Source organism: Hemitrygon akajei, chromosome 7 (assembly GCF_048418815.1).
Source record: "Hemitrygon akajei chromosome 7, sHemAka1.3, whole genome shotgun sequence".
NCBI classification, from domain to species: domain Eukaryota; kingdom Metazoa; phylum Chordata; class Chondrichthyes; order Myliobatiformes; family Dasyatidae; genus Hemitrygon; species Hemitrygon akajei.
In genome coordinates, this window is record NC_133130.1 from 43136578 (window position 1) to 43149134 (window position 12557).

A 12557-nucleotide genomic window follows, 5' to 3' on the forward strand; every position below is an offset into this window, starting at 1 on the left:
AGGAATTTATACTTATGTAGTGAGTGCCACTTTCTTCTATGATAAGACAGATTGCATCTGTTGTCCTGTACCATGTTTGGTCTGGTTGGGCTGGAAGGAGCTACAGGTTGTCTCAGCATGCTTACAATTGGAACAGAGGACAATCTTACAGCAGTGCTAATCATGATCACAGGCCAGCAATCCCTGCTGCCAGTGTGTTTGTCACTTAAAGGCAGCACTCAGATTAAGTGCTCAAACTCCAAGATCTACAAGTGGTTTTAATAAAGTAATGCTTCTTTCAATTTGTGAAATAAGTTAGTGAAATCTCATGGGACTTCCCGTCAATTCATGCTAATTGTCTTCAAGTGCCAATATAGAGCTGCAATGGATTTGCTTTTTCACGAGGACTCTATTCTTCTTTTCCCATTTTTCGTGCTTGTTTCATTTCATCTTTTGAGATGGGAAAGTAGCCGATAAGAAACGTGTTGGGAGCAAGGTCAAAATTGGGCACTGCAATGTTTCAGTATATGAAGAATACAGAAAGGAAGTTGAACTGCAATGTAAGAAGGATAGAGATCTGAAACATTGGGCCACTAGAGGTTGTAGAGAGAGAGTAACTCAGAATACTTTCTGCCCAGGGTCCCAAACTAAAGCCGTCTCAAGCAGATACATCGAGTGTCCATTTCCCTCCATTGATGCTTCCTGACCCATGGAGTTCCTCCAGCATCTTCTGTGTAACTCCAGATTCCAACATCTGCAGTCTCTTCCAAAGAGAACAGCTCATCCCAATTGTCCATTTTGACGCAACTGCCAAAAGTTACATTTGCTGTCAAGAGAATTCTGTTCATGCCATGTATAAAGCAATTAATTCCCATTCCATAAAGTTTATGAAATGAGAGTAACAACTTCATGTCATGCTTATAAAGTAGTATGCATCTCCTAAGATAATATTTTTGGGAAATATATTATGAGCTGAAGAACTGGCATTGCACTTTGCGTCAGTGACAGCTTTTGATGTGCAGAATCACTGAGAGGAATGAAAACAATCAGGCCTGCTTTCCCTACTGCCATCACCTTAGCAAGCAAGGAATCTCCACGTAAAATGAGTCTAACATTCAGATTAAGATCAGACTTCCTGAATGTCTCAGTTCATGCTGGATACCTCTTTTTTGTTAGTCACAGCTGAATGATTTTACATCCTGGAGTATGCATATTACTAAAAATATAGTTTAACTTTCATGTCAATCTAGTTAAAAGTTGTTTTTGTTAGTGCAGGTGCTGGTTTGAGAGCAATACCTTCTCTAGAAGCTTTGAAGCTTTACCAATGCAGTTGAGCCACGTGGTACTGAATTCACAAAAGGGTGGACACTGACTGACATAAAAATGCTACTCAGCTCCATATGCTAGTGAGCTTTCACTATGAACTGAAGTAACTTCAGGAAACTTGCACAGATGTTTCATTGGGTGTGCTGGAATTACTATCTACCCCATTATACTTCAAGCATTTTAAATTGTTGTCAATTCTTTATAGTTAACAGAAGAATAGGTACTGTCTTGATCATTAACCTTCCTCCAGTCAGACTGAGGCAATATATACAAGTCAAGTTCATTCTCCCATTCACAAATTCAGCGAGGTACAAAAACAAAGAAAATCTTGTTTGTAACAGACAGTGAAGGAGAAAAGGACTGTACGGAACAAGACAATAGTGCAATAACAACACAATCAGAGACAAGTCCATATTAATTTAAGACAAGGACCTTGCTGTGCTGTTTCTGAGATAGTATTAAGAAAATAGTTGTTCCTGAACCTGATGGTGTGGGTTCTAGGGGTAAATGCCATGATGGATTGGGCTATGCCCATGACTTTCTGCAGCCTCTTGTATTGAAATAGCCATACCAAGCCATGATAACAGCCATTAACAGGATTAATTGGGAAATAGACACCTGTCAATGAGTCTTCTGAGATTAGGGAATGAAAAGAATGGGCAAGCATAGTCTCACCTTGACCAATAAAGTGTGCTGACTCATAATTATATTCCAATAACCTCAGTGGAGAACTGTACAATAATTAACGATTCTGATATCTCTAATTTTTCTTTAATAATTTGCCATTCCATGGTTTACATTAATGATGGAAATGAGACTGGCATAATTTTATTTCATAAAACCTGATTTTTAATATCTGCTGATATACGCAAATGCTCGAAGTTAGATTACCCTGTGTATAAGTCATACAATTTAACTCTATAGTGGCAGAGCTGCACAGTTCACCTGGTCAGGCACTCATATTTCTTAGCTTTGGATTCCCAGTCATGACAGTCACTAAGTTTTTTTTAAAAAAGTTGTTATTCTTTTACCTGATTCTAGTTCAAAGCACTGTATATCTTTATAGAGAGGATACAAGAAAAGCTTTTCATTTTACCTTGGTAGAACAGAGATGAGGAGGAATGGGGAATTTGTGGATTTCACTGCCACGGACAGCTGTGGACACCAAGTCATTGGGTATATTTAAAGTGGAGGTTGATAGCTTCTTGTTTAGTAAGGATGTAAAAGGTTATGGGGAGAAGGCAGGAGAATGACATTGAGAGGGTTAATAAATCAGCCATGATGGAATGATGGAAAAGTCTTGATAGGCCAAATGGCTTATTTCTACTCCCATGTCTTATGGTCTTACATGTGACAATAATAAATCAAACCAAACAACAAAAAAAGGGATGCCGACTTGAATCCAACAGGACTTTCCTAAATGGTTATGAAGATCAACTTTAATTGGGAAAAACTTTATTGTTGGGTCAGATGAAGTTTGAGAGCATTGTTAATCCAAAACATTATAGAAGACCAAGCCATTTAGCCAAACAGAACCACACCATTAATTATGCTCTGCACATTAATTCTTCTACTTTAGTTTCATTCAGCATATCCTGTATTTCTTTTTCTTTCATGTGCCATCATGTTCCTCTTAAATATAGTCAGGTTACTTCTTTCAACCACTCCATGATTCTTATCATTTCCTGTACAAAATAGAGGCTTTTTCATTGTCCATTTTAGTTAATGAAGTCATTTTACATTGTTTAACAGGGCAATTGAATATGTGATTAGTTGTGATCAATACCTTAAATTGTGCTAATAATTATGATTAATGTGTTTTAATTGATTGATAGCTCTGATGATTATCACATTGATCGTCATTCCTGAGTAGAATAGACAAAAATGAGTGGGGGAGGGGGTTAGAGAATAGGGAACAATAGTGTTGGATTTGATAAAGACTGAAAGGTAAGGATGCTGCTACACTAAGATAAGAACAAAGAGAACATTTGTTTTATTTTTCCTTTTAGTATGTATTGGGTGTAAAAGCTGAGCTTATGAAAGCGTAATATCTCTTGATCAAAATGAAAGCAAGAGAAACCCAGCAACTAGCAATAAGATGAATAAGTAGTGTGGAAGTTTGTAATCGGAGTTTATCTTTCTAAAGTGAGGCTATCTTAATAAATGAAAGCATAGCTAAATAGAAGTGCAAATTGTAGCAGCAACTCGAACAAACCAATATCGCTGCTAGCCACCACACAGGTACTTATCTTGTATGACACGCCCTCTCATCAATCCAATAATAATGTTCCAAAAAGTCAAAGACATGTATTCAATCCTTTACTAGCAACAAGCAGAACATACAGTCTTGAAGCGATGGAACTAAAACTAATGATATTAAACATACTTCGGCAGACATTAGCACAGTTAAGCGATTTCAAAAGTAATTAAGTGAAGTTAAGGGGTCAACTAAAGATGGAACACCCAATGGTCCCCAGTACTAAAGACTAACCAGAATAAACATGAAATATTCCCTTTGCTTTTACCATGCCCCCACCCATGTGACTACTATAGTAAACATAATAAACACACAACACAGAATACAATGCAAATAGAAAACAGATGCATGGCTCCTACACAAATTATTCAATGCTGAATAAGAAATAATACAAGAAAGCAGGGTTCAATGCAAGATGAGGGTAATGCTCAGTAAATAAGACAGAAAGCAAAAGGCTTTTTAGCAATTATTTTCAAACAAATCACATTAAAATTTACAGATGAAATTTCAAAAGAACAAAATGCTATATAGTCTATGGGAATAACAAAACTATACTCTAAGAAGAGACATCAGTAACTTATATAACAGCAACTAGTGGGCATTATATAGAGTAGTTGGTGCTCTGTTTTACAAAGTGGCCGGAAAGATTAAAGATGTTTTTACACTTAATACCACCTACATTTTTCTAATCTACAACACTGGTACATTTAATCAGATGCCAAAGAAAGAAAATGCCAATTAGATGGTGAATTTCAGAGAACTCATTGCAATGATGGAACCACCCTGGGCTGAGCTTTGAGGGACAGTATAGACCTCAGGTTAACTAATGAGCATCAACAGACACTAAAACAGTCCAGGTCTTTCTTTTGAATAGATGAGTATGTTTACCATTGGGATGGGAAAAGCACTGAATAAAATGTAAACAACATCAATTCAAGGTGCAAATATGATATGGCAGAGATTTTTGATGTTTCAGGATTAGTAATAATGCATCGTTTTCATTAGGGCACAATCCTATGGTGGTTAAAAAACACTAGCATATCTGTTGGAGCTGATAAGTGACAAATCCAGAGGTTACATGATTACAAAAGATGAAGGGTCCTGCCTGAGGAATCACATTGTCTTGGTATGTCCATTCCATATGAACTGTTGCTTTAGTGGCAGTAGAATAAAATTATTTTCTCAGATCATTTTGTTCATTATTAATTTTTCCAGGGTATGGAGGTGGGGTCAGAGGCAAAAACCACTGATAACCTGTTTTTTTTTACCTGTTCTTAACTGCCCTTGAGAAGTGCCATTATGTGTTGCTTCCATTTACCAATATCGCACATAGTAAAAAAATGAGAATTAGAGTCAATGTTTGCTTTGCCAACAGGGAAATGAATATGCAGCATTAACATTAGGAGACACTTGAATGCATTAGAAGCATTGAAAGTATTGGGAAAATTAACCCATTGAATGATATTTATGCCACGTTTGGTATTGTAGAAGACTATGATGAATTTTAAATTTTCATTAAAATAATTGGTCAGAGTTTTGTGATGAATATTGATACTGCAGCAAATTGCCGGGTGCTAGTGAAGACATCCCAAGGCACAATGGGAATAAAATAGAAAATAAGGGTAGGAGTGGGCTGGGGTTAAGGGCAGCCAGCCATACAAAGGGGCGATACAGCCATACAAATAGCACTGACCACTGCTTCATAATCTGAAGAAAAGGTAGCTCAGGCACTAGAAACAATAGAAGTTAAAAAGCCAGGTCAATAATGGCATACAGTTCAAAGCATTACTTTCCAAAAGGATACACTTTTGCAATCCTCGTTGGGAAGCTGAAGAGGGCGAAATAAAATCAAAGCTTTAAAAAAATCATTGAACCTTCTTCTGCACATATTGAGCCTGGCAGAAAGATTGGTGATAAATATATTTTGAATCCTATGATCAATTGGTGAAGTCTCTCAGTTTATCAGTAGCAGAAAACTAGGGCATGCAGTTATGATGACTGGCATCAAAATGATGTCAATATATATAAAAGTGAGAGCTTAACTCCTTTCCCGAAAATTCTCCAACTTCACAACTATTAAACAACATAAATTTAGTGTAGTAACTTAACAAAGTCTTTACAAAAATGATCAGTTCTTGCAGAAAAACAAATTCAGATCCTTCGAAAGAAAATAAATTTGTACATCCAACCATATTAAAGGCATTTGACAAGGTACCCATGCAAGGCTTATTGAGAAAGTATGGAGGCATGGGATCCAAGGGACTTTGCTTTCTGGATCCAGAACTGGCTTGCCCACAGAAGGCAAAGGTAGACGGGTCATATTCTGCATTGAGGTCGATGACCAGTGGTGTGCCACAGGGATCTGTTTTGGGACCCCTTTGTGATTTTTATAAATGACCTGGATGAAGAAGTGGAGGGATGGGTTAGTAAATTTGCTGATAACACAAAGGTTGGGTGTGTTGTGGATAGTGTGGAGGGCTGTCAGAGGTTACAGCGGGACATTGACAGGATGCAAAACTGGGCTGAGAAGTGGCAGATGGAGTTCAACCCAGATAAGTGTGAGGTGGTTCATTTTGGTAGGTCAAGTATGATGACAGAGTATAGTATTAATGGTAAGACTCTTGGCAGTGTGGAGGATCAGAGGGATCTTGGGGTCCGAGTCCATAGGACACCCAAAGCTGCTGCGTGGGTTGACTCTGTGGTTAAGAAAGCATATGGTGCATTGGCCTTCATCAATTGTGGGATTGAGTTTAAGAGCCGAGAGGTAATGCTGCAGCTTTTGTGATATCATTATGGGGGAATGTTGTCTCATATTTTAACTGCATTGCATTTGTGGTTTCTAAATGACAATAAACTGAATCTAAATCTGAATCTGAATCTGAATATAGGACCCTGGTCAGACCCCAATTGGTGTACTGTGCTCAGCTCTGGTCGCCTCACTATAGGAAGGATGTGGAAACCATAGAAAGGGTGCAGAGGAGATTTACAAGATGTTGCCTGGATTGGGGAGCATGCCTTATGAGGATAGGTTGAGTGAACTCAGCCTTTTTTCCCTGGAAAGGTGGAGGATGGGGGTGACCTGATAGAGGAGTATAAGCTGATGAGAGGCATTGATCATGTGGATAGTCAGAGGCTTTTCCCCAGGGCTGAAATGGCTAGCATGAGAGGACATAATTTTAAGGTGCTTAGAAGTAGGCACAGAGGAGATGTCAGGGATACTTTTTTTATGCAGAGAGTGGCGAGCGCGTGGAATGGGCTGCCGGCAGCGGTCGTGGAGTCGGATACAACAGGGTCTTTTAAGAGACTCCTGGACAGGTACTTGGAGCTCAGAAAAATAGAGGGCTATGGGTAAGCCTAGGTAATTTCTACGGTAAGGACATGTTCGGCACAGCTTTACGGGCCGAAGGGCCTGTATTGTGCTGTAGGCTTTATATGTTTCTGTGTTAAGTACACTACAGCATGAAATATCTCATTCCCACTCTGCTTTTTTGATCTTTGGTAGTTCACCATTTTGTTTCTTGGTTCGTAGGATGAAATAGTTGATCATCCATGGAAAATTGTTTCACAAACGTATACAAAAAAAACCTGACCAAACCTGTTGGTCAGGGACATTGGATCTTGGGCACTTGTCTCTACCAATATTGTCTTGTTATTGCTGCTGCTTGTTATAGCCATAGATTCAATAAATCTTTTATCGCTGTCATCTCTCCTCCATGGGTTTTACACTGAGGTTTTCAAGTAAGTACGGTAGAGATACTCACTAGTAATTCCACTTTTAACAGTTTTATATCTCTAGTTTTTAATAGGTTGCTGCGTGTCTCTTGCTTGTCTACTTCTGTGTTAGCCACGCCTCGCTCTTGCAGTTCCCCCACCAAGTTCTGTCTTTCAAAAAGAAAATCGGTAAACTTCATCTTCATGCCTCCACAGTTGGAGCTTTCTAACATTCCATCTTTGGGTTTAATTAATCTGGGTAACAGATATATATATATAAAGACTTGGCCTCCACAGCTGCCTGTGGCAAAGAATTCCACAGATTCACCACTCTCTATCTAAAGAAATTCCTCCTCACCTATTCTAAATGGATACCTCTCTATTCTAAGGTAGTATACTCTGATCTTAGACTCTCCCAGCATAAGAAACGTCCTCTCCACATCCACTCTATCAAGGCCTTTCACCATTCAATAGGTTTCAATGAGGTCACCCCACATTCCTCTGAATTCTAGTGAATACAGGCCCAGGGCCATCAAACGTTCTTCATATGACAAGCTATTTAATCCTGGAATCAGTTTTGTGAACCTCCTTTGAATCCTCTCCAGTTGCAGTACATCCTTTCTAAGATAATGGGGTCCAAACCACCTCACAATACTCCAGGCAAGGCCTCACCAGTGCTTTATATAGTTTCAACATTATGTCCTTCCTTTTATATTCTAGTCTTGAAATAAATGTGAACATCTGATTTGTCTACCTCGCCACAGACTCAACCTGCAAATTAACCTTTAGCAAATTCTGCCCAAGGACTTCTCAAGTCCCTTTGCACCTTAGTTTTTATATTTTCTCTCCATTTAGAAAATAGTCAACATTTTCATTTCTTCTACCAAAGTGCATGATCATACACTTCCTGACACTGTATTACATCTGCCACTTCTTTACCCATTCTCCTAATCTATGTCCTCTGTCACCTTGCTCGAAACTACCTGCCCCTCCAACTATCTTCATGTCATCTGCAAATTTTGCAACAAAGCCATCAATTCCATCATCCAAATCATTGACATATAATGTAAATGAATCAGTCCCAACACAGACCACTGTGAAACACCATAAGTCACCGGCAGCCAACCAGAAAAGGTTCCCTTTGTTCCTACTCTTTGTCTCCTGCCAAGCAGCCACTGCTTTATCTATGCTAGAATTTTTCCTTTAATACCGTGGGCTTTTAGCTTGTTAAGCAGCCTCATGTGCGGCACCTTGTCAAAGGTCTTCTGAAAATCCAAGTACACAACATCGGCCAATTCTCTTTTGTCTATCTTGCTTGTTTGTGTCTTCAAAGAATTGCAACAGATTTGGCAGGCAAGATTTTCCCTTGAGTCTCTGTATTAAGTTGTATATTTCTGCAGAAGGTGTTCTAATCTGTAGTTATGTTTTCTAGTGCATAAACTAGTTATTATTTGCTATAGTATTTATATGGAAATGTTGTTAATGACACAGATCTGGAAGTTGTATTTGGGTTAATTTTTTTGGTAGAGCTAGCTACTTGTTTTGGTAGCCGTCTAGTTTTGGGTTGTGCGGGTGGGGTGAGTTTTCCAGTTCCAACATCTCTTTATTGCTTAGGACATGTTTATATTTCGACCTTACGAATCTATGTTTACATCTCTGCTCCCAGACTGCTATTGTACTGCTTGACTTTTTATATGCCTGCTGCCTTTTATGCATTAGTAATTGATAATGGCTAGTGCACTTAAATTCGTGAGCTGGAATGTAAAGGGACTGAACCACCCTGTTAAAAGGAGGAAGGTATGCTCACATATCAAACAACTCAAAGCTGACATTGCTTTCCTTCAAGAAACTCATATTCGTTGTTTTGATAACTCCCGGCTTCTGTCAAAGTGGGCAGGTTAGCATTTTCATTCATCCTTTGCCGCTAAAGCTAGGGGAGTTTCCATTCTTATTAACTCAAATATTCCTTTTGAACTCCATAATAAAATATCTGATACAAATGGCCATTTTATTATTGTTTCTGGTAAACTATATAACACTAAAGTTGCACTAGCAAACCTGTATGCCCCCAACTTTGATGATGTTAACTTTTTTGAACGGTTTTTTTCCTCACTACCAGACTTAAACTCTTACTCTCTTATATTGGGTGGTGACTTCAACTGTTGGTTGGATCCTAAACTGGACCGATCGTCCTCTGTTACCAGATCACCTACTAAATCTGCCTTAGCTATTCAGTCGGTTCTTAATTCGGATCTAAAGTTCCATAAGGTCTGGGGACCTTTTATCGAGTACTTTCATAACCTTCCTCTTGACTAGGGTTTTTTTTTTCTTTTCTTTTTTTTTCTTCTTCTTTTCAGTCCCTTGCTTTCAGCTCCCTTTTTTTCTGGTAGTAGGCATTATTATCCTCTGTTGCTAAGTGTATTCACAGTCTGGGAGTTTGACTGTCCGGACTTATACTCTTTATACTGTGTGGTGGTTGGTCTGGAGTTGTTGTTTTTTTCTTGTGTTGTGGGGCTTGGGGAGGACGCTAAGCTCACTTGTCTTTAATTTAGGTGCTTTTTTGTTAAATTCTCTTCCTTTGTAGCATATTGTTATTGTATGCTTAATCTTGCACTGTATTAATGCTCCTCATTGGGATTTGGGGTTTTTAATTTTGTAAAATGTTTTGAAAAACTAATAAAAAATTTTAAAAATAAAAAGATTTTCCCTTGAGGAAACCATGCTGACTCTGGCCTATTTTATCATGTGCCTCATCCTTAATAATTGACTCCAAAATCTTCCCAACCACTGAGATCAGACTAACTAACCTATAGTTTCCTTTCTTCTTCCTGAAGAGTGGAGTGACATTTGAAATTTTCCAGTCTTCCTGAACCATTCCAGAATCTAGTGATGCTTTAAAGATCCTTACTAATGCTTCCATGATCTCCTGAGCTACCTTTTTCAGAACCTTGGAGTGTAGTCCATCTGGTGCAGGTAAGGGATATGGGGAGAGGGCAGGAACAGGGTACTGATTGTGTATGATCAGCCATGATCACAGTGAATGGCGGTGCTGGCTAGAAGGGCCGAATGGCCTACTCCTGCACCTACTGTCTATTGTAACTTATCTACCTTGAGATCTTTCAACCTTCTCTCTAATTATGGTAATTTCACACATTTCATGCCCCCTGACACCTGGAACATCCATCATACTGCTTATGTCTTTAACAGTGAAGACTGCTGCAAAGTACTTATTCAGTTCATCTGCTAATTCGATAACCCCCATTACTACTCTCCGGCATCGTTGTCCAGTGGTCCAATATCCACTCTCGCCTCTCTTTTACACTTGTGTACAAAAAATAATAACACTTAAACATATTTCTATTTTAAAGTGATTTAGGAATAATATATTTGTAAAGGGCTTCCAAGAATTTACTTTTTAGAAAATCTTAGAGTTTAACATACAATGGGCAATGCTATAATAATTTAGCAACGATTAAATTGGTAAAAAGTGACAATAAAATAATGTGTTTTTAAAAAATGGGAACAGGATAAGATTGCTTGTTTATCAAATGTTGCTTATAAAATTATTTCTCTCTAAAATGGCGAAAGGATACGTATATTTATTTAGGATTACTGTCCGCGGGATTTGTAAGTGACCCCCTCCGTGTAAAACATGTGCTCCAGGTGAGGCTCGAACTCACAACCTCGGCATTGCTCACTTTGTACTGCTATATAAGTACCGCGCGCTAACCGATTGCGCCACTGGAGCTGTGATGGCAACGTCTGACAAATCTCTCATATCCCGGCAGCTTGTTTATTCCCGTCGACTTTTTTCTTTGCTTCGTGTTTTTATTTCACTATTGAGTGTAGCACGAGCGAACGCTGAGCGTCAGCCACATCCATGCACCGGCCTGGGAACACAATTCCGCCCCGGCCCGCTCGGCGGCTTCAGGCCTCCATTTGTATCAGCGGAAGCAGGCCCTCCAGACCGGCTCAGCGATAACGAGCGCGAAGCGGGGAGCGAGGGGGCGAGAGAGAGTCATTAATGGAGTCACAGAGCGGCAGGAATGAAGTGTCTGCGTGCTGCGCGGGGATAGAAAGTGCACCGGAAAAATAAGTGACATTCTGCACTGGATAACTAGAGAGAGCAACAGACTGTAGTGGAGAAAGCTGCCCCAGAAAGGACGTCTGTAGTGGAGAAATATAACATTGATATCAAAGAAATGAGTGCTGTGACACAAACCCCTGGTATATCATCTGCTCTTCTCATATGTATGTCATAGAATTAAGGAGCATAGAAATGGGCTCTTCACCTATTTCATACCATACCATAGCTTGTCCATACCAAAATAAAAGTTCAAGGTAAACTTACTATCAAAGTACAGTACATACTGGATATGTTACCGCATACCATCTTGAGATTTATTTCTTGGAGCCATCTACAAGAAAAAATACAATTGAATTTATGAAAAATCAAAAAAGACTGATAATATGCAAAAGAAGACAAAATAAAAAACAACATGAGCTATAAAGAATCTTTGAAAGTAGAATCAGTTCAGAGTAGTGGTTTTTAAGGTTATGCATGCTGTTTCAGCAGTCCAACAGTAATAACTGTTCCTGAATCTGGTGACGAGGGGCCAAAGGCTTCTGTACCTCCTGCCCAATGGTACCAGAGAGAAAAGAACACAGCCTGGATGTTGGGGATCTTTGATGATGGATGGTGCTTTCTGGAAGCGCTTCATGGAAATGTGTATAGTAGTGGTGAGGGCTTTTCCTGTGATAGACTTTGCTGTATCCACCATTTTTTGCAGCCTTTTCCATTCCTGGGTGTTGTTGTTTCCATAACAGGCCATAATGCAACCAGTTCGGATACTCTCCACTGTGCATCTATAGAAGTTTTAGATGACATATTGAATCTATGCAAACTTCTAAGAAAATATAGGCACTGTCATTCCTGTTTTGTGATGATGGTGACATGCTGGTTTCAGGACAGATCTTCTGATGTGTTAAAACTAAGAAATTTTAAGCTCCATTCCTTTAACGAGGACTGGCTGGTTCATGGACCTACAGTTTCTTGCTTCTGTAGTTGACATTCAGCTCTTTGGTATTGCTGACATTGAATGAGAGATTGTTGTTGTGGCACAACTCAACCAGATTTCCATTCTCTCTATCAAACGCCAATTTGTCACCACCTTTGATTTGGCCAACAACAGTGGTTTCATCAACACGCTTAAAATCAGCATCGGAACTGTACTTAGCCACATAATCCTAAGTACAAATTGAGTAGACCAGGGAGCTAAGGAGA

The 12557-nt window shown here is 39.1% G+C and overlaps 1 non-coding gene across 1 annotated transcript; it reads right to left on the bottom strand.

Annotated features, from left to right (window-relative positions):
* Positions 1 to 10928: 10928 nt before the first annotated feature.
* trnai-uau (transfer RNA isoleucine (anticodon UAU)) lies at positions 10929 to 11021 on the bottom strand. The gene is given in 2 exon segments: positions 10929 to 10964; positions 10984 to 11021. It is a non-coding gene; the product is annotated as a tRNA-Ile (tRNA).
* Between the last annotated feature and the right edge of the window lie 1536 nt (positions 11022 to 12557).